The 20,242-nt window shown below is 48.8% G+C and overlaps 1 protein-coding gene across 1 annotated transcript in view; it reads left to right on the top strand.

Moving 5' to 3' along the window:
• The first annotated feature begins 205 nt into the window (after positions 1–205).
• RIMBP2 (RIMS binding protein 2) overlaps positions 206–20,242 on the top strand; it is a 64,068-nt gene continuing 44,031 nt past the window's right edge. The window contains exons 1-2 of the mRNA XM_077787274.1: positions 206–247; positions 19,160–19,249. The gene's annotated coding sequence lies outside the window, so the exon portion shown is untranslated. The remainder of the gene's footprint in view (positions 248–19,159; positions 19,250–20,242) is intronic.

The following is a 20,242-nucleotide window of genomic DNA, read 5'->3' as shown; positions in this document are numbered from 1 at the left end:
ATCACTTTCCTGCAGCTTTTGGGGGCACATGAGGTGAAGCCCATGTGCAGTGGGGAGAGCAAGTGCGAATGCAGCTGGGACAAACTGGCCACTGACTCCTTCCCTTCCTCCTGCACAGGCTGGAAATGATCCCTCGTGCCTGCAGCTTCACAGGAAATACCTGAGCAGACCTGGTTTGTAGGAGAGACACAGGTTCCAAGTCCCATGTAACCACCTTAGATCAAAGCGTCGTCCCTGGCAGCTCTTGGTGAGTCCTGCATTTGTTTCCAGCTCTGTGCCAGCTGCTGCATTTGGGGAGAAGTTTTGTTTTGCAGTGCAGGCTGCTGCTCTGGGCTGGTTTGGGGTTTGTCTGCATGTGCACAGGTTCAGGGGGTTGGGGTTTCTGCGGGGGAGGTTTTGGGAGGGTTTTTGTGCACCCTCCTCCAATGCTCACTGATTTCCTGAGCTCCTGCACAGCCATGGCAGGACTGACACAAACACTCCTGTGTACTTGTGATGCAGCCCAAGGCTGAAATGAGGGTGTGAAGGCCAAGAACGTGGCACAAATAATCCCAGTGCTGCCAAGACCGTGGCACAGATAATCCCAGTGCTGGGCTCTGCATGCATGGGCAGCACGTGCAGGCTCCTGGGCACAGCCTGTGGCTCTGGCAGCACATCCCAGTCTGGTCTGGGGCATCCCCTGGCACTCCTCTCTGAAGAGCAGCAGGTGTTTGCTGGGTGATTTCTGTGGCTTGCACATGCTCTGGTTTTCAGGCACTTTTTGAATTCAGAGAAGAAACTTCTAGAAGGCCTGGTCAGTTAGCTGGTTCCCATCTCCTGAGCTATGGGATGTGGTTCATATATCACCTTTGATCTTCAAAGCACGTTGCCACCAGTAACTAACAGAACAATTTAAAGAAATTTCATTTTAAAATACCACTTTTAAACCTTATGTTCTCACTGTTCTTCTTTGTACTTCTCTGAAATGAAAGTGAAGGCTTAAAGCTCTGCTTTAAGAGCCTGGTGTTTGAAGCTTGAGGTTCTAAATTTGGTGCTGGATTTATCCATTTGAAGGATATGAGTTTGATTGCATCAGAAGTAATTATATTTAATATGACAAGAGAAAAGTGCATAAATGTGATATTTTGAACGGCTGTTAATGCCTTCTTTGCATCTCTGCTTCTGAAAGGAATAATTACACAGCAGTGATGTGAACGGAATGCTAAGGTCTGGTGAAAGGCATTTCTGGTGAAAAAGTGGAGTCAATCCTCTCCTGTTGTGTCAGATTTCCCTGGGCAGGAGGCCCTTGGGAAGGAGGGGCTGCTTGCAGAGCCAGCCCCAGCCCTTGTCAAAAACCCACCGGGGCAGCACTGGGGCCATGCCTGGTTATCCCCTCAACACAGAGGTTGTGCCCCCAGGAGCAGAAAGCCCTGGCTTGGGGTTGGGTCTTGAGAGCAAAGAGAGAAAAGATTGTTTGCAGCAGGCAGCCTTTGAGTGCATCCAGAGCCTGTTCCCTCTGCTCCTGTGCAGGATTTGGGGAACACATGGAATCCAGATGGGCAAAGGGCAAATAAACCCTGGGCACCCAAACCAGCCTCTGTTAAAACACGTTTTGGAGCCTGGATGGTGAGAGAGCCAGGAACTCTGACACCAGAACTAGAATTTCCCAACAAAATATTAAATAATGTTTCTTTCATACTGTAATTACATTACATTGGGGCTAAATTTGAACCTACTGTTCTTTGCACTTTAATTTTTCATGAGCTGCTGCAGCTGCATCAATAACAACTTTTAGCCATTCCCACTGCAGGCCCCAAAGGGAGGTGCAGCTTTTCCCCTGGCACTGTGTGTCCTAGCAGGGTTTGGCTGTCAGAGGAAGGGCTGTGTGTCAGCAAACCAAATTTCCCTGTGCGTGCAGCTGGTCTGCTCCTTCCAGAGCAGATTCCCTGGCCCTGCTGTGCTTCCAGGCAGTAAAGCAAATTTTACCTGTGCAGTGCCAGATCTGCTCCCTGCAGGGCAGGGCTCCTGCTGCTCTGTGTGGCCAGAAGTGCAGCCCCAGCCCTGCTGAGCCCCAGCCCTCCCTGGGCACCTGCAGCTGCCTCAGCTCCTGGGGAAGCAGGCTTTCCTGAAATCCCAGGGTTTCCTGAAATCCCAGGTTTGTCTGAAATCCCAAGGTTTGTCTGAAATCCCAGGTTTCCTGGATTCCCAGCTTTCCCAGGTTCCCAGGTTTGTCTGGATTCCCATTTTTCCTGAATTCCCAGCTTTCCTGGATTCCCATTTTTCCCGGATTCCCATTTTTCCTGGATTCCCATTTTTCCTGAATTTCCAGCTTTCCCAGATTCCCGGGTTTGTCTGGATTCCCATTTTTCCTGAATTCCCATTTTTCCCGGATTCCCAGCTTTCCTGGCACCCCCTGGGCTGCTCTGGCCCCTGTGCAGAGCAGGAGCCTCGGGGCTGCCCCGGTGCTGCTCTGGCTCCTCTGCGTGCCCAGGTCGTGCCCAGGTCAGAGCAGGGATCCCACTGCTGTGGGCAGCAGGATTTGTCGCTGCTCCCTGCTGGGAGGTGGTTTCCAGCTCCCAGAGGTGGCAGCAAGCCAGTGGGACACAGCCTGATGGAAAAGCAGGAATTCCCTGGCTGGAAATGCTGGGGCTGTCCCACGGAGCTGCTCTGGGCAGGAACTGCCCCCGGCTGCTGCCCTGTGTGCCCCTACCCGGGGAGAGTTTGGGCAGTGGCACCGCTGATGTCCTGGCCAAGCCAGCATCTGGGGCATGGAAATGCTGATGCTGCTGATAATGTATCTGAATTTTGCTAATTGGGCACCTCCTTTCAGCATTTTTAAACACTGGGTCCTAGTGAGCTTTACGATTCCATCACCGGTTTTCTCTCCACATCACTGCAATGGCTTGTACAGCTTTCCATTTCTGATGGTGTTTTCTAGATCAGCTTTTACCTGTGCAAATGCAGAATTCTGTTTGGAGTTTATTGATACACTGCCAGCATAATAAAAGCTTTTCTTAGCTGTAGGCTATGGAGGAAACTTCCATCAAAAATAGATCTTAATGGGGTTTTAAAAAGCATTTTTTTCTAATCATATTTCAAGGAGCTCATTACATTCCTGAATGAGTAGAAGCAGGAAAGGGTATTTAAAGGCCCAAACAATGAGACATGTCCAGGGTAAAACTGGATTAAATTAGCAGCCATGAAAGCAGGCTGACCTTTCCTCCCCCTCCCCAGAGCACAATATTCCCACTGCCACTGGCTAAAGGGGCTGTTGGCTCGAAACTGCCCTTGCAATAAAGACACTCCTATGTTTTCCTGCCCTAATTACATTTGTCTCTTCTTTAATCATCTTTTAAGACAGAATAGTATGTCTGAGGAGAGAATGGGATTTAATTAACTTTTTTCCCAATGAATCAGACTGCAGAATCTTTCAAGGCTTCTTGTCCAGCACAGTGGTTGGAGGCAAAGTATTCAGGTGATACTGAAAAATGTAAATCTTAAACCCCATACAAAAACCTTTAAGCCCAGTGAATTCAGAGGTGGATTATGTGGCAGGTTTCTACTCTGGCTTGAGACTTAATTTACAAATTATTTAGGGGACTGCTTGACTCCTTTTTACAGGATGCATGAGGACTTAGATTTTACTTTCAAGCAGTGATTACACCAAACCCAGGTGAGGAAAATGCTGGGGAATATCAAAGCTTTCTGCAGTGGGAACAGTTGTAACACCTCTGTTCTTCACTGGCTCCTGCTCAGGTCCAGAGCTGCCTCTGGCTGTGCTGAGGCTTCAGAAAATAAACACTGATTTTTGTAAAGCTGGGCTTTGTATTATGAGCCAGCTGATTCTTCACTGAGGCCACTCGTGAGCACCTTTGGAACTCTCTGGTTCCTCCCCCAGCAGCACGTGGCATCTTCTGTGGAGCTGCCGTGAAGATTTGCAGATAATTTCTAACAGGTAAAATCCCAGAATCAAAGGGGCACACCTTGTCCTGGAGAGGAGTGCAAACTCTTCAAATATTCTGCAGTGACATTTCAGTTAATAGAAGATAAAGTGCAATTCTAGAGCTGCACCAACATTTGCACAAGTAACTGGAAGATGCATTTTAATGGGATTTGATCTTTTGCAGGGTAATGATGAAATGTTGCAAGGTAAGAAAAGAGGTGTGCAGGTGGATATCTGCTGGGATGGGACGAGCCATTCTCCAGCTGTGACCCGAGGGCAGGCAGGGCTCCCCTGGCTGTGGCAGGGAGGTGTCTGAGGGGGCTGCTGGGCTCCCAGCACAGCAAAACCCTCCCAGTCTTTGCTGCTGCTGTGCTTTTGTGCCACAGGACTGAGCCTTGTGCCTCTCTTTGCAGTATTCTGGCTGAGTTACTTTGGTCACTTTGGAATCCTGTGCTCTTACGTGTTTATTTGTCTATGCTAGCAAATTCTCCTCTAATTGCTGACTTATTTGTGTGTCATTAAGAAATGTTCTTCATTCCTTAGACTGCAGTTTGGCTTTGCAGGTGAGTGTAAGCAGTGCTTAGGAGCTCCCAGGCCTCGTCTCTCAGAGGTGATGCTGCCTGCTGCACTCTGGGTGCATGAGCAAAGCTCACAGTAGGATTTTCTGCCAGTTAAAAGCCCTGATTTTCAGTACTGGTAGAAGGGAGAGCTGTGTAGCTCTGGCACTTTGTCCTTATCACTGCAGAGAGCATCTCTCCCTGGGGCAGAGAGGCAGCACCTCCACTGCTGCTCCCCGGGTAACCCCTGAGGTGCCAGGGCTGTGCTGCTGGCTGGGCTGCCCTGGGCACAGCCCAGCCCACCGAGGCCCTTCCCTCACTGCTCCCCTGGCACTGAAAATGGGAAACAAGGCCAAGGGCGGGAGCAGGCAGGGGCAGCCTGCGGCTCAGATGTGAGGTGTCAGTGTTGCTGGTTTTGGTTTTCCTCTGGGCATTTAAGGGGAGATGCACTGCAGGGAAGCTGGCTGAGCTACTGCCCTGCCAGTGCCTTGTTTTCCTTGTGGATTATCAGGGAACTCCAATCTGGTCCCTCTCATCAGCACTGAACCACTTTCCAAAGAAAGCCAGTGCATGTGACCATCAAAAGCAGTTCCATTTTTAAAACACTCCGGTAATTCGGCTCAGGCAGCAGAAAGGAAGACCAGCATGTATGAAAAGGTTGTTGGGTGTGGAAATAGTGAAATACATAAACCTGGCAACCAAATCTGCACGTGGCTGTCACTGGAGCGTGCATTCTTGTTGGACTGTCCATTGGTGTTCCTCCTCTGGCCTGTCTGGGGTGAGCTCACATCAGCACAGACTCCAGAGCCCAAAGAAACGGTGATTAGCATATTTTAAACCCACTGCTCAAACACATTTGCATTAATAGAAGGATGAGACCTACTTCATGATGTTCTGTGCATGACAAAAGCTAAAAATAGTTCTATTAGAACTTTGGCTGCAGCTCTGCTAAATTTTAGCAGTTTGGGGGGAAGGAAAACACTTTTGAAAGGTTATAATTAATGAGTTACGTGTTGTTGGGTTTTTTCCTGAAGTGTACCAAAATAACATGAAGAAATTGGGACAAGCAGGCTTTTTCTGTGCCTTGGCATTTAGAGGGCTGCAGCCTGGCTTCCCACTTGAGCTGGGGGTGGCTTTGCTGCTGCTGCTCCCCACAGCTCACCCTGGGCAGCCCTCCAGGGAAATGGAAGGGGAATTCTGTTCTGAGTGCACAGAGTGGAGAACTGAGCCCAGCACGGTCTGGTGCTGAAGGGAGCCAGCACGGAGTGACTCCACGGGAGAGAGCTCCTGCCCCAGGCTCTGGGCTTCTGCCTGAATTATGGATCCTGAGCAGCTCCTGCCCCAGGCTCTGGGTTTCTGCCTGAATTATGGATCCTGAGCAGCTCCTGCCCCAGGCTCTGGGTTTCTGCCTGAATTATGGATCCTGAGCAGCTCCTGCCCCAGGCTCTGGGTTTCTGCCTGAATTATGGATCCTGAGCAGCTCCTGCCCCAGGCTCTGGGTTTCTGCCTGAATTATGGATCCTGAGCAGCTCCTGCCCCAGGCTCTGGGTTTCTGCCTGAATTATGGATCCTGAGCAGCTCCTGCCCCAGGCTCTGGGTTTCTGAGCAACTCCTGATCTCCTGGTCACAGGAGGAGCTCTGGGTTTCTGCCTGAGCTGTGAATCCTCAGCAGCTCCTGCCCCAGGCTCTGGGTTTCTGCCTGAGCTGTGGATCCCGACCCTGCCTGGCTGCAGCAGCTCTGGGGCAGCTCAGGCTCCAGAGCTCCTGACCAATTTCACAGCAAACTCGATTAAGCTGTTAAATTGCAGATCACTCCTGACAGTAAATTAATTCTTAATCCAAGTCCTATTCTGCACTACATCAGGAGGCTTTTGCCAGGAGGCCAGTGGCTTGAAAATGGGTAATTAAATTCTGCTGTAAATACATTTTTATCCACCCTTCTGCTTGCAGGAGCTGGCAAACAAGCATGAGCCATTAATTAATACCTGTAATTTGGTTTAGTTGGAATAAGCCCTGCTCCTGTCAGATGCTGAAATGTAAACCAAGGTTGGGAAGTTGGGAGTAAGTAAAAGATAAAGACTGACCAAAATGTATTCATAAGAGAATCTGTTCCTATTTTTCTCCATAAACATGTTGTGTAGTTTGAAAATTTGGAAATAGTTTGATCTGAAGTCAATGTAGAAAAAAAATTTTAAAAGCCCTAAGTATACTAAAAGTAACAATAATAAGAAGATGTATTCTGGGCACTTTTCATTCATATAATTAATCTCTTACAGCCCAACTTTACAGCGTAGCAGTTAATTTTGGCAGACTGGTCGTGTCCTGTGGAGATGGAGCTGTGCATTTTCTGGCACCTGAGGTTTTCCTTGCTTGCATTTGGAGCAGGAAGTGTTGGTTGAGTTTTGCTTCCGAAGGGTCAGAAGGGAACTCAAACCTGGTTTGATTATTCTCCAGCCACAGTTCTGAACCAAATTCAGTTTTCCCATCTTTCTTCCATATTTTTTTCCATTTTCTTGAAGACCAGAGCATTTGTCAGTTGTGAGCCTGGCTCCTTTTTAAGGCTAAATGCTGCTAATTTTGTTAAAGACAGAAGCAAGCATCTCTGTGTTATTTCCTGTGCAAAACAGTTCCTTCAGCACTCAGGGATGTTTCCAGCTCTGCCAACTGCTCTGAGTGTGCCCCAGGGAGCCTGGCTCCAAGCACACTCACAGGTAATACTGGGTACCACACTGAGATTTTTGCTTTGCTTTCCAACATTATTAAAAATGTATCCGTGACTCCAGCTGGGACGCTCTGTCATTTCGAGGGCAACGTAAATATTAATAATTAAAAGCAATTAAAAAGAGTGTTAAAGCCATGTAATTGTTACAGGCTGACTGACTGACTGACAGCTGTCTCCTGGATTTTCTGTAGCTCCAAACAGCTGGATGGGGGCACAGGGGACAAAACTGCCCACGCCAGGCAGCTGCTTCCCCTTCTCCTTGCAGGGTTTGAATTTCCAGCCCTCAGAGCTGAGTTCACCTCACACGGGAGGGGTGGGAGTGCTCTGAGCACTCTGCCAGCCCCGTGCCAGGGCAATTCTGTTTTCTGCTGCAGTGGCAGCAGTGCCAGCCCCAGAGCAGAGAGACAAGGGGAGCAGGGGGGTCCTGCCTGCCCTCGCAGCCAGGAGCTGCAGCTGCTGTGCCCCCCCCTCGCAGTAACCGAGGGGGATCTGCTTCTGCAGAGCATCAGCAGTGCAGAACATTGCTGTGACTTTTCCCCTTTGCTGCTCTATCAGCAGGAGCCTTTTTGGGCTTTTTGACTTCAATTTTGGATTTTAATTTCAGTTCTATTTCTCTGATTCTGGCCCTGTGAGAGCATTTCTCACACATGAGGCAATTCAGATTGACAGATGAGCTGGGCCATACCCTGTGCAAGATCTCAACTGTTCAGATGCTGGAAATAATTTCCCTGAAATAGGACTGTGTCCTTATCTAGAAGGTGAAGAAGGCTGCACTCCTCCCATGTAGCAGCATTTTTTAGCACATTACCATATAATTAATTTAAAACCAAGACAAGCCCCCGAGTGTGAGTGGGAAATCTCTGCCTTTGGGGGAGGTAGCACCATATTCAGTAACCTGGACAGAACAGTCAGGGAGGCACCGTGAAACCTCTGCTAAAGCACATTTAAATAGCTGAGCTTTGTGGGGTTCCTGCTGCATGTGCTAAATTAGAAATTCTACCTGAAATTTTGGGCAGTGAAGCCCTTTTCCCTCAGGCCAGGCACAACCACTTGAAGCCACTCAGGACTTTAATCCCGTCTTGGATGGTGCCCAGCAAAGGATTCGTGCTTCAGCCCAGGAGGTGCTTCTGGGCTGACGTTCCTCTCACAGAAAGCACAGATTTGGAAATGTCACATTCTTCTGTGAATTCTTGTCAGAAGGAGGAGTTAGAGCAAAAAAGGAAAAAAATCCAAAAGGGTTTTTAGTCACTGAAATTGGCAATGTATTGAGTGAAATTTGCTGATGTTTGAGTCCAGTACCAGATTTGATTTGCAGATTCAGATTCAGACACGTCTAATTTATTTAAAGTAAGAGATGCACAGTGGTCAATACTGAAGTATGAGGATGGCTTTGAAGAAAATCAGAAGTTTTTCAAATTTCTTATTTTGGGAAAATTGAAAATAACTGTTTTAGCTTGAATAGTAATTGAAAGAATATTCTGAGTTGTCTGAAAATGTATTTAAGGGGCTTAATTTTTCTTGTGCATTGCAAAAAGGAAACATGATTTTTGGGAACCCTCTGTTCATGAATATGTGGTACAAAAAGTAAATTTATGGAAGAGGAAAAAGCTCCACAGCTCCAAAGTGCTGGTGCAATAGAAAGCTCCAGAAGCCCTGGAATAATGCTTCCATGAGCATTTTCCAAGGCCAGGTTGCCAGGTGTGTGTTCTGCTGCATGTCCTGCTGCAGGCTCTGGTGCAGGCTCTGCTGCATGTTCTGGTAATGGTTCTGGCACAGTTGTGCAAGGCTGGGTGTCCCCCAGAAGCAAATGCAGGCTCTGCTGCACTGTGCAGGGCTGGGTGTCCCCTAGCAGCAGGTGCAGGCTCTGCTGCATGTTCTGCTGCATGTTTTGATGCGTGTTCCGTTGCAGGCTCTGCTGCAGGCTCTGCTGCATGTTCTGCTGCATGTTTTGATGTGAGTTCCATTGCAGGCTCTGCTGCAGGCTCTGCTGCAGGTTCTGCTGCAGGTTTTGATGCGTGTTCTGTTGCAGGCTCTGCTGCAGGCTCTGCTGCAGGTTTTGATGCGTGTTCCGTTGCAGGCTCTGCTGCAGGCTCTGCTGCATGTTCTGCTGCATGTTTTGATGCGTGTTCCGTTGCAGGCTCTGCTGCAGGCTCTGCTGCATGTTTTGATGCGTGTTCCGTTGCAGGCTCTGCTGCAGGCTCTGCTGCATGTTCTGCTGCAGGTTTTGATGCGTGTTCCGTTGCAGGCTCTGCTGCAGCCTGGCCTGGGCAGTGCCCAGCCCTGCTGGCTGGCACAGGCAGGAATTCCCAGCTCTGAGGGGGGCTGGGAGCAGACGCTGCTCAGGCCCTTCCCAGCTGCAAACACGAGCAATAAAAGCAGGACGGTTGTTTCTGCCAGAGAACAGCAGCTTTAATGTTCTCCTTTCCCATTTTTTTCCCCCACAGTTCCTGTTTTGAGTCCTTTCCTCAGAATATGGCAATAAGAGTCTCGGGTAGGTTTGATTCAAGTGACATTAATGTCTCCCACCCTAAAAGCCTCCTCTGGCTCCTAAGCAGGCTGAAAAATCAGAGCCCGGGTTGAGCTGTTAGAACACACACAGAGACCTGTGAGGAAAAATCACCCTTCCTGCCAGACTGCAAACCACAGAGAGGAGAACACAAAAGCTCCTGCTGAACAAGCCAGGTGATGTTGGCAGGCTGTTCTCCAGCCCAGCCAGGTGCAGGAGAAGCTACTGTGTGCCCTGGGGCTGCCTGTCACTGTCTGGGGTAACCCAGCTGGGAACAAACCCTTCCAGAGCACAGAAAACCCCCCACTGCTCCTACACTGTCTGCTCCCTGGAGAGCTGCTGATTAAAACCAGTGACATTTAGGCCACACTAATGTCCCTTTCTTCACAGCTTTGGAAATGGTCAGTGCTGTGTTACACCAGTGAACCAGCACTGGCTTCTTTGCTCAGGCTGTTGGAAATGTGAGGGATTTTGTAGCATACTGAACTTGGGAGTTTGGGCCATATTTTAAATGCAACCTCTCTTTTGCTCAGTCTTCAAAAACCCACCAGCATCCTCCAGAAGTTCAGAGCACAGGAGGTTTTGAAGATTGTTGAGGTTCTCATTGCTGAGGATGCAGATGAAGCTCCATGTTAGAAATGCCAAGAACAAGGATGGGTGATTCCCTCTTTCCCTCAGCACTGAGCTCCTGCGTGGTGGCACCTGTGAACTCCCCTGCAGTGCCACAGTTCTGCAGCAGAAAGCAGAAAAGCAGAGTTCTAGTGCCCCAGGAATGGGTTATCAGACCCCAGGCTGCCCGGGATGACTGAGAGCCATGGTGAGCTTCAAGCTGAGCATTAAAACCTCCTGGAGCTCTGTGCTGCACCTTGTGCTGCTGGAAAGACAGGAACTGATCCAGAATGTGGCTGAGAATCTGCCCTTCCCACAGCCAGGCAGGATTCGAGGTGACGAGGCGCTCTGGGAGCTGGGGCACAGCCCTGGTCTCTCTTTATTTTGTCTCTGATTCCCATTCCTGGTTTGCAACTTCACCCTGCTTTCCCCTTGTGCACCGACAAAAAGTCATGGCGAGCCTGGGCTCTGGGATTTTTGGTCTGCCCTTTTCTCCCTGTCAGGATTGGTGCCAGGTTTGAAGAGCTGTGGAATCACAACTGAGATTGGAAGTGTCTGGCACTGAATTTGTAATTCAGAAGAAATTCAGAGTGTCAGAGCTGTGTGGGGCTCAGACCTGGGAGAGGTGAGTGCCTGCAGGGCAGGGCTGGGGCTTGCTCAAAGCAGGGCTGGTCCCAGCTGGGGATTTGGATTTGGCAGGGGGTTTAAGCACATCTTGGGCAACAAACTTCTGTTGCCACCTTGTTTGCTTGGCTCCTCACTCCAGCCTTGGTCAGGTTTCAGAAGCCGGGAATTCAGGGCTCTGAAATTCCTGGAATCAAAGTCTTGGTGCTCCCGAGCTCCAGGCTGGCGAGGAGCTGCTCCAGGGCAGCAGTGGCAGTGACTCTGTCTGAAACCAGAGCCTTTCTTCCTTTCCTGTGCACAAAGGAGTGGGAAATGTCAGCTCTCTGCTCAGGATTCTAATAAAACCACAACTGGGGCAGCCAGAATCCGCCACAAGGAGAAATATTACCCAAGAGAATGGGGTGGTTTTATTTGCCAAGCACTTTGTAAGCATGTATTGGATGACATCTGAGCACTGCTGTTGTTATTTGGATCGTGTTGTGAAATGGCGAGGAAACAGAAAACAGCAACAATGGGATTGCACAGCTTCATTTTCCCAGAGGTTTAGTGCTTGTGTCACTGAAGGCAGAATTGGTGTTCAAAATGAGGACTTGCCTAGAGGAAATTATTTTTTAGTGTACGTTTCACTGGACAGCAAAGCAATTACTTCCTAAATTTAGAAATTATTCTCTTCTACATTGTAGCAGGATCAGACAAGTTTTGGCATTGGAGCAACTTCCAATACATTTTGCACATAAGAAGAAACGATGCCATTTGACAATCTGGCGGAGAGGAGATGCTCAGAGCTGGGATTTGTTCCCAGGCTGCTGGGGAGCAGGACAGGGATTTCCATGGCAGAGCTGGGTGTCCATCCCTGCCCTGCACTCAGGGATGCTGCTCTGCATCCCCGAGTGGGATTACGAGCTTGAAGCCCTTTAGGGCAGCACCGAGAGCGGGTCCCGCTGAGTTGTGCTGAAAGCAGAAAAAGAGGCTCAGGTTCTGCACCTCTGGGCCAGGCAGAAGCTCCAGGGACTGCAGGAGCTCCCTTGGGGCAGCTCCAGCATCCCCAGTGCTGGGTGCAGTGCCTGGGGCTCCCGGCAGAGCAGGACCCGGCTGGGCAGGGCTGGGGCAGAATCCCAGCGGGAGAAGCCCCAGCAGTGCCCAGCATCCCTGGCTGTGCCTTCCCACAGGGAGCAACGGGAGGAACGGGGATCTCCAGCCTCCAGGGCACTGGGATCTCCAGGGCACTGGGATCTCCAGCCTGGCAGGGCACTGGGATCTCCAGCCTCCAGGGCACTGGGATCTCCAGGGCACTGGGATCTCCAGCCTGGCAGGGCACTGGGATCTCCAGCCTTCAGGGCACTGGGATCTCCAGGGCACTGGGATCTCCAGCCTCCAGGACACTGGGATCTCCAGCCTGGCAGGGCACTGGGATCTCCAGGGCACTGGGATCTCCAGCCTTCAGGGCACTGGGATCTCCAGGGCACTGGGATCTCCAGGGCACTGGGATCTCCAGCCTTCAGGGCACTGGGATCTCCAGGGCACTGGGATCTCCAGCCTCCAGGACACTGGGATCTCCAGCCTCCAGGGCACTGGGATCTCCAGGGCACTGGGATCTCCAGCCTGGCAGGGCACTGGGATCTCCAGGGCACTGGGATCTCCAGCCTCCAGGGCACCGGAGCTGTAACTCAGCGTTTCTCCCTGCTGCTCCATTTCCCTGCATTTCCCCTCTCCTGAACCGCCCCAGGCTGGGAATTTTCTCCCGACTCCTTTTGTGCTTCCTGAGGAGCTCCACAGGTCTGCCAAGCAGAGCTAACTTGGCATAGCTGCATGAAATCTGAAATGCCCCAGTGACAGAAATGGATTAAGCAGATAATCTCCCGTCATACTTCAAACAATTTGAAGCATAGGGCTTTAAATAGCGATAATTTTATATGGAGAATATTTTTTCAAACAATTTGAAGCATAGGGCTTTAAATAGCGATAATTTTATATGGAGAATATTTTTTTTAAGCAGAAGGCTACAGTCATGACGTAGCACCAATAAATAATAATTTTCTTTCTTGAAAGCATTTCAGATCACTTGAAAACTGTGGAAGAATGTATTTACGTGTAGGTTTGTCCATAGAGAAAATAATTATCATACATCTAATTCAAATGAATGATACTGATTTATTTATAGTTCTGTCTATTCTCCTCCATTTGCTGGCATTTTTTGTGACAGGAGGAAATGTGTGAGGACTTTGTGTCTCCTGCCACAGGCTGGGTGTAGTGCAGAAGCAGAGGGGAAGCAGAAGGGAAAAGAAATTATCTTTTGTTTAAATATCACTTTTGGCCTTCACAAGTTGTTCCAGATTAAATCTTTTCTTTGAGAATTGGCTAAAAATAGACAGAAAGAATAATCCTCTGAACTGTGATAAGTATTATCATCAGAAATCAATCTTAGAAATAATTTCCACAATTAAATGTAGTGTAAATTGAAGGAGAAGAAAATGCGATTAAATCAGGCGTGGGGGAGAAAGCCTGTAACAACTTTTCTGTGGAATTCAATTTACTGTTAATTTGCTGAGAGCTTAGAAAATAGAACAACAGTAAGCCCCTAATGGAGGGAAAGGATGGCTCATGAGGGATACGCAGATTTGGGGGAGAATCAAATCCCCCTCAGTGCTGCTGTGGGGAAGGAGAAATTCAGTGCTGGGCCCTGCACGGGGAGCTCAGAGAGTCCCAGGAGGGAGAGGGAAACCTGGTCCCCCCTTGCACAGGCAGATAAATTTTACCTGAGTTCTCTCTTGCACAGGCAGGATTTTGGGTTTTACCTGAGTTCCCCCTTGCACAGGCAGGATTTTGGGTTTTTCCTGAGTTCCCCCTTGCACAGGCAGAGGTTTGGGTTTTTCCTGTGACATACTTTAGGAGGTGCTTGCTGTTGGGTTTGCAGAGCTGGGCTCTGTCACAGCAGAGCTGTCAGCCCAGTCTAGGGGTCTGGGTGTGGAGGTAAAATCCTCATTTCCCAGCCCTGCAGCCACAGAAGGAGTCTGAATGTGCAGGATCAGCTTCCCAGGGCTGTTTATTTTCCCTTGTCTGGAACATTCTCTCTCTGAGCTCTGGCCAGCTGGTTTTCCTGTTTCAGGACAGACATTTGTCACTGGTCCCTGCCACCTCAGTGTGCCAGGGACTCTGTTCTGCAGGCAGGAGCCATTCTTCAGCAGGTAGCTGGGAAAAGAATCAGTGAGATGAAATTTATGTTCTAGAAAACTTCATAAATGTGCAGCCATCTGGGGCTATCTTTAATTTTCACTTGCATCCCTCCTTTTGCTGATGGCTGCATCGGGGAGATTTGGGGATGCTCAGTTTCATTTCAGTGTCGGGCTGGGCAGAGATAAAATCAGAGATAAAATCTCCAGAGGAGAAGAGTTGGAATAATTTCCTTGGATCCCTCCACTCCCAGCCCTTGCAGTTGTATGCAGACCTGGTGTCAGATTGTTTTTCCCGAGGTTCTCTGATAGCCATCATATGAACACATAATTCAGTGATTTCTTCATGTGCCTAGAGATGTTGCCTAATTGCAAAATCTTTATTGGGAATGGAAGATAAGCTGATACTCCCCTTTGCTGAACCTTCTCTCTCAGCCCACTGTGAATCAGAAGCATCCCTGAAATTTGTTATCCGTTAAACTAATTTCTTCTGGTTAATTAAAACTAATTAGTTTGCTTGAGGACCGAAGATCTCTCAGCATTCCGTGGAACAAATAAATATATCATGAGAAAACATAAGCAACAATTGAAAATTAGTTCAATAGGAATAGAAAATATGTGTTAATGAAGCTGATAATAGGCACAAATGTAGTTGACAGTATCTGGACTCAAGTGTCTGAAGTGCTGGATTTTTTTTGGTTTTTTTTGTAGTTTAAAAACCCTCTCCAAGGTTTTGTTTTGCATAGAGAATTACAATTACCTTGTGAGAGATCCAGTCTTTCTCCAAGAATAGATTTTCCACCATGGGTTTGGTTTTAACTGATGAGTTGGGAGAGTTCAGAAATGGTGCTGATATTGTCTGTGCATGGCTCAGGAGGTTTATGTACAAAGAGGACACATGAGGTTTTATTTTAACATGAGGCTTATTTTAATCAAGTGCAGCCTTTTTTGTTCAGTTCTGATAAGCAGCAATTTGAAATGGAGAATATCAGAGATTCTTTATGCTTGGTGTTTTTCAGTGTTCCTTTCTTTTTCCTTTTTTCCTCTGCTCACAGCCTTTCCTGAGAGCTTCCACAGCTTTGCATTTACAGCTGCCTCAACAATTGATTTTTATTAAATGAAAAATTGAAAATGACGAGGCCTAAAGCTAAATATTGTTAGCACTGGGGATGATTTTCTGTAACCTTAATTCAGCAGGAGAAATGTTCAGCGTTTGACTGGGTGGAGTCCTGTATTCCAGCAGCAGTAGGAATCCTTTACACTGCCCCCCAGTTTTCAGGCTTCTCCCTGAGTGGGGTTGCTGTCACTGCCCGGAGCTGTTGGCTGGGAACACATCAGGAAATGTGAGGCTCTGTACATCCTTCCCTAGAAGAACATGCAGGGAAAGCACTGGTCCAAACCACTTTGCTTTACTCGTGAATTTTTTCTGTGTTTCTGTGTACCACCTTAGCCTAGCAGATGAAAAATGGATTGTGCAGTCTTACTGGAAGGCTGTAATATTATCTGTTCTGAATTTTTGGAGCATGAAGAGCTGTTTTTGAATGATGCTTCTGGCACCTAATCCTTAAAATTATTCAGCATATTTTTCTCCTGTCTCGAAATGAAAAATTATCTTCTGTTTTCAAGTCACTTATAACTTCTACAAATTAGGCTTTACTTTTCAGAGAGATTTCCAAACTTATGCAATATATTAATACAGGTTTCTGCCTAATGAAATTACTCTGAGACAGCTGAATAATTACTGATGTCACCAGAGTTCACACGAGGGTTTTTAACATTCACATCTCTATATTTCTTGCTAAAACAAATCTGCCAATCTTCGGAAGAGCCATGAAGCTTTTTGAGCTGCGGTTGATGCTCTGCTGAGGTTCAGGGCATTTTCATCCTTCCTTAGTGCCACGAGAATGAGTTTTTCACCTGCTGGGGCACGAGGTTTCCCTGGCAACGCTGATCTTGTTCACTGCTCTCTGCTCCTCGTGCACGGCAAGGAGGAAAAGCTCGGGAGAGGCTTTGTGACAGCCAAGCTGGCAAAGAGCACCGAGGGGATCAGCAAACAGAGCGAGGCATGGCACGGATGGGATGGCATGGCATGGCATGGATGGCATGGATGGGATGGCACGGATGGGATGGCATGGCATGGCACGGATGGCATGGATGGGATGGCACGGATGGGATGGCATGGCATGGCACGGATGGGATGGCACGGATGGGATGACATGGCATGGCATGGATGGCATGGCATGGATGGCATGGGCTAAGGGAGCAGAGAGGGACCCAGAGTCAGGAGAATTCTGGGGACATTCCCAGCTCCCAGGGCTGCTCATCCACCCCCTGGCCTTGCCTGCTGCCCAGCAGATGAAGCCCCAGTGCCCTGCAGGTACCTGGCCAAGGATGCTCCTGCTGCAGCCTGAGCCTGACCAGCCCTGCAGTTGATCAGAACGATTTTGTTGCTGTTTTCCAGCCCCTGATTTTCCTTTGTTCTGGCCCTAGAGAGATTGAAGTGGGGAATGTGGCTGAGAAGTTTCTAATGAGTTATCACCAGGTGTGAGGGGAAATTCCTGCATGTGCAGGAGGCACTAATGCACACTCTCTATTCAAATGATTTCAAAATACTTGGTGTAGTATGTGTTTCCTCCCTGAGAAGGAATTGTTTCTCCTCCCCAAGAAGGAATTGCTTGTGTTTCCTCCCTGGGAAGGAATTACTTGTGTTTCCTCCCCAAGAAGGAATTGTTTGTGTTTCCCCCCCAAGAAGAAGGAATTGTTTGTGTTTCTCCCCAAGAAGGAGCTGTTTGTGTTTCTCCCCAGGATCTGCTCCCAGCTGTGCTGCCAGGACACTGGTAGTTTCCAAGGCCAAGAAACTGCTGCAGTTCCTGGTCCCTTTTTTAGCAGTGCTTTTTAAGAAGTGCTATTTTTATGTGGTGTTTCTTATGCTAAATTCAGCCTACTGATTAGAGGGGTAAAGCTGCATTTGTTTTCCTTTGTTAGAACAGAGTGTAATTTGCACGGAAAAGTTCCTATTTTAAAAGCGAAGCAAATCCAATTGGGAAGTGATTTTATTTAAAATGAGTATCTCTACCTTAAGAGTGGTAGTGGAAAACACTCATGTCTGCTAGTGTCTCTGTAGGAATCCATTAGTTTTTAAGTGTTAACATCAGAAAATGTCCAGCTACTTTCCTGTGCTACTTGCTAACATGTGCTTCACCGTGGCAATTGAGAGGAAGGCTCAAATGGAAATAGTAAAGCACCTAAAAAAAGTAAGACTATTTTGTTTGTTTATTTTTCGCTGTATGTAATAGCTTTCCATGAAATGTAATTTATTGAAGTGCAGCTTTCTGGTTGTGGGAGCTGGTGCTTGTGGCAGGCAGTGCTGCACAGAGCTGTCCCTGTGCTGGGGCAGGAGGGGACAGATGTGGGAGCCCAGCACATCCTCTGCTGCCCCAGACCCTGCAGGGGCTCAGAGACCTTGGCACCAAGTCACAAACACCTGTGGCTTCCATTTTAGCCCATGGAAAAAGCTGCCAACTCTGTGTGAGCAATTACAAACCACAAGGGTTTGAGTAGTGTGATATTTGAATTAACACAGGGTGGAAAAGCAGAATTTCGGGGTTTTTAGAATGGGATTCAGGGGGACAAGATGGAGGGATTTGGGTGTGTCCTGTCCTTCTTCTCCTTCTCCTTGCCCTCCATGCCTTGCTGTGCTGGTGACACTTTTCTGTTGGTTTAAGGCACAGACACACTGCCCAACAGAAATGACAGATAATGGCACGTTACTGCAAACGTGGCACAGGCAGTTTTTGGTATAAAATGCAAACACCCCCTGAGGGCAGACAGAATGCCATGGCTGAGCTGCTGGCCAGAGCTCAGCAGGGCAGAGGGAGAATGTTCTAGAGAAGGGAAAATAAACAGCCTTGAGAAGCTGATCCTGCACATTCAGACTCCTTCTGTGGCTGCAGGGCTGGGAAATGAGGATTTTACACTCCTGGGGTCACTCCACACCCAGACCCTGAGAGCAGAACCTGTGAGGGGCAGAGCAGAGACCCCGGGGCACTCAAACCCCACGAGTGGCTTTTAACCTTCACGAGGACACAAGTATTCATTGCATCCCCAGGAGCTGCTCTGAGCAGCCTCTTGTTATCATGAAATTACTGATTTAATTTGCACCTTTGAGAATGCAGCGTGAGCTCAGAGACTCCTCTGCTCTCAGAAGTGCCTGGCACCTCACAACTGGCAACCTGCACAAGGAATTGAATTCAAGATAAAGCCTCCAACAGCTTCCTTTGGGAGCTTGTGCAAAAACAAAATAGCCACAAGTGTCAGAGGATGCTGCTGGCTTCTCCTGAGCTCCATCTATTTTGATTTGAGTGGCCTGATAAAGCATTTCCGCCCTGCTACTTTGACCTTTGGCTGTATATTTGAGTTTTATTTACTGTTCTTTTTTCCAGCGTATATTGCTGTCTAAACACACAAAAATACATTCCCGAGGCTGCAGCCAAGCCCTTGATCTTGAAGCACAGGTTCCTTCCCTTTGAGTGCCTGCATTTCTGACCTGTCCCTCCAGGACAGAGATGCTCTACCCAGGCTCTGGTGCTTGGATTAGAATGTGGCTGGTACTGATATTAGAAAGAAATAGACATTAAATAAGGTGAAGTGTGGGAATATAAAAGTGTGGACATGAGTACACATTCCCGTTGTTGGCTTTTGCCCTCAGACTGCCTTCTGGACACCTGCACTGCTTTATTTCCTGGCAGCTGAGTCTCTCCTCCCAGCTCTGGCTGAGGTGAGGCAGCCACGTCTGAGCTCTTGGTTACCTCACAGGGAGATTTTTATTGTTATTTGTGCAGGCACCAGGCCTGTGGAGCCAGCTCACCTCTCTTTGCTTGCACGTCTTTAATCAGATCATCTGCTGAGAACCCGGGGGCTGTGGCAGAGCTGCCTGGAGCTGCAAATGAATCTGGTGCTTCTGCCCCTGGTTCATGGCAAATAATGGCACAGCAGAGCTGCCCTGGGCTGGGCTGGGCCGGGGCTGTGCCACCTCTGCTTCTCTTGCAGGAGGAGCAGCTGAAGGATGCAGTGCAGGAGGAGAACTGCCTGAGCCTGCAGCATGCCAGCGTGTGCCCCCGAGCATTGCAGCGCGGCCAGGTAACGCACGGCAGCTGTGCCAGCTGTGCCAGCTGTGCCAGGTGTGCTTGGTGTCCCCAGGTGTGCCCAGGTATGCCCTAAAAGGTCTCTGTGTGCTGCAGTGTGGATTTCCCTGTCAGATCTGCATGGCAGAGTGCTGGGAGGAGAGGCTGGCGAGCCCCACCTCAGCACATCTGCACCCCAGATGTGCAGCAGGAGCCAGCCCTGGGCTCTGATGGGCATGGCGTGGCCACTGGGAGCTGGGAGCTGCTGGCCACGGGCACAGCGTGGTCACTGTGGACTGGGCACAGCGTGGCCACTGGGAGCTGCTGGCCACGGGCACAGCGTGGTCACTGTGGACTGGGCACAGCGTGGCCACTGGGAGCTGCTGGCCACGGGCACAGCGTGGGGTACCAGTTTGTCCCTTTCCCAAAGTGCTTCTCTTCTCTTTACTGTGGTTTGCGCTCAGCCTTGCTCTTCCCTCACGAGGCACGTGAAGGAAGGGCTCCCTTGGGCAGGTCAATGCTCCAGCTGGCACACAGCAATGGGCACCATTGCTGCCACGAGGGCTCAGTCCTTTGTGACTCCTCTGACCCCAGCAAGTGCAGCTCCGGGGAAACCTGCAGCTCACCAGGAATGTTTTTGCCTCCTTACTTGCTGCAAGCTCTGCAGAAAAGTGGCCGTGTATGTGAAAATAATACCGGGGTTTTTACCCAGGTGTTTATTCCTGCTTGGTTTTTTCTTCCTGTGAAGGATGCAGTTTCTGGTATGAGCCAAGCTGTAATAATCCTGATATGCATCAATACAGATCTCAAACTCAGAGAGTGATCAGCACTAAGAAATCAAATTTTCAGCTGGTCTCAATTAAAGAAAGAACTTTTCCGTGGCATGCTAAAGTAATTCAATGGATTTTCTTGTTTTCTGTGTCTGTTTATGAAGCAGTCACTGTCACTGATGATTCACAAAATCCTGTATAACAAGACTTGATACTACTGAACTGGCTAATATAGGACC

Source organism: Lonchura striata, chromosome 18, assembly GCF_046129695.1.
Source record: "Lonchura striata isolate bLonStr1 chromosome 18, bLonStr1.mat, whole genome shotgun sequence".
NCBI classification, from domain to species: Eukaryota; Metazoa; Chordata; class Aves; order Passeriformes; family Estrildidae; genus Lonchura; species Lonchura striata.
This window is presented reverse-complemented; position numbering and strand designations above follow the sequence as displayed.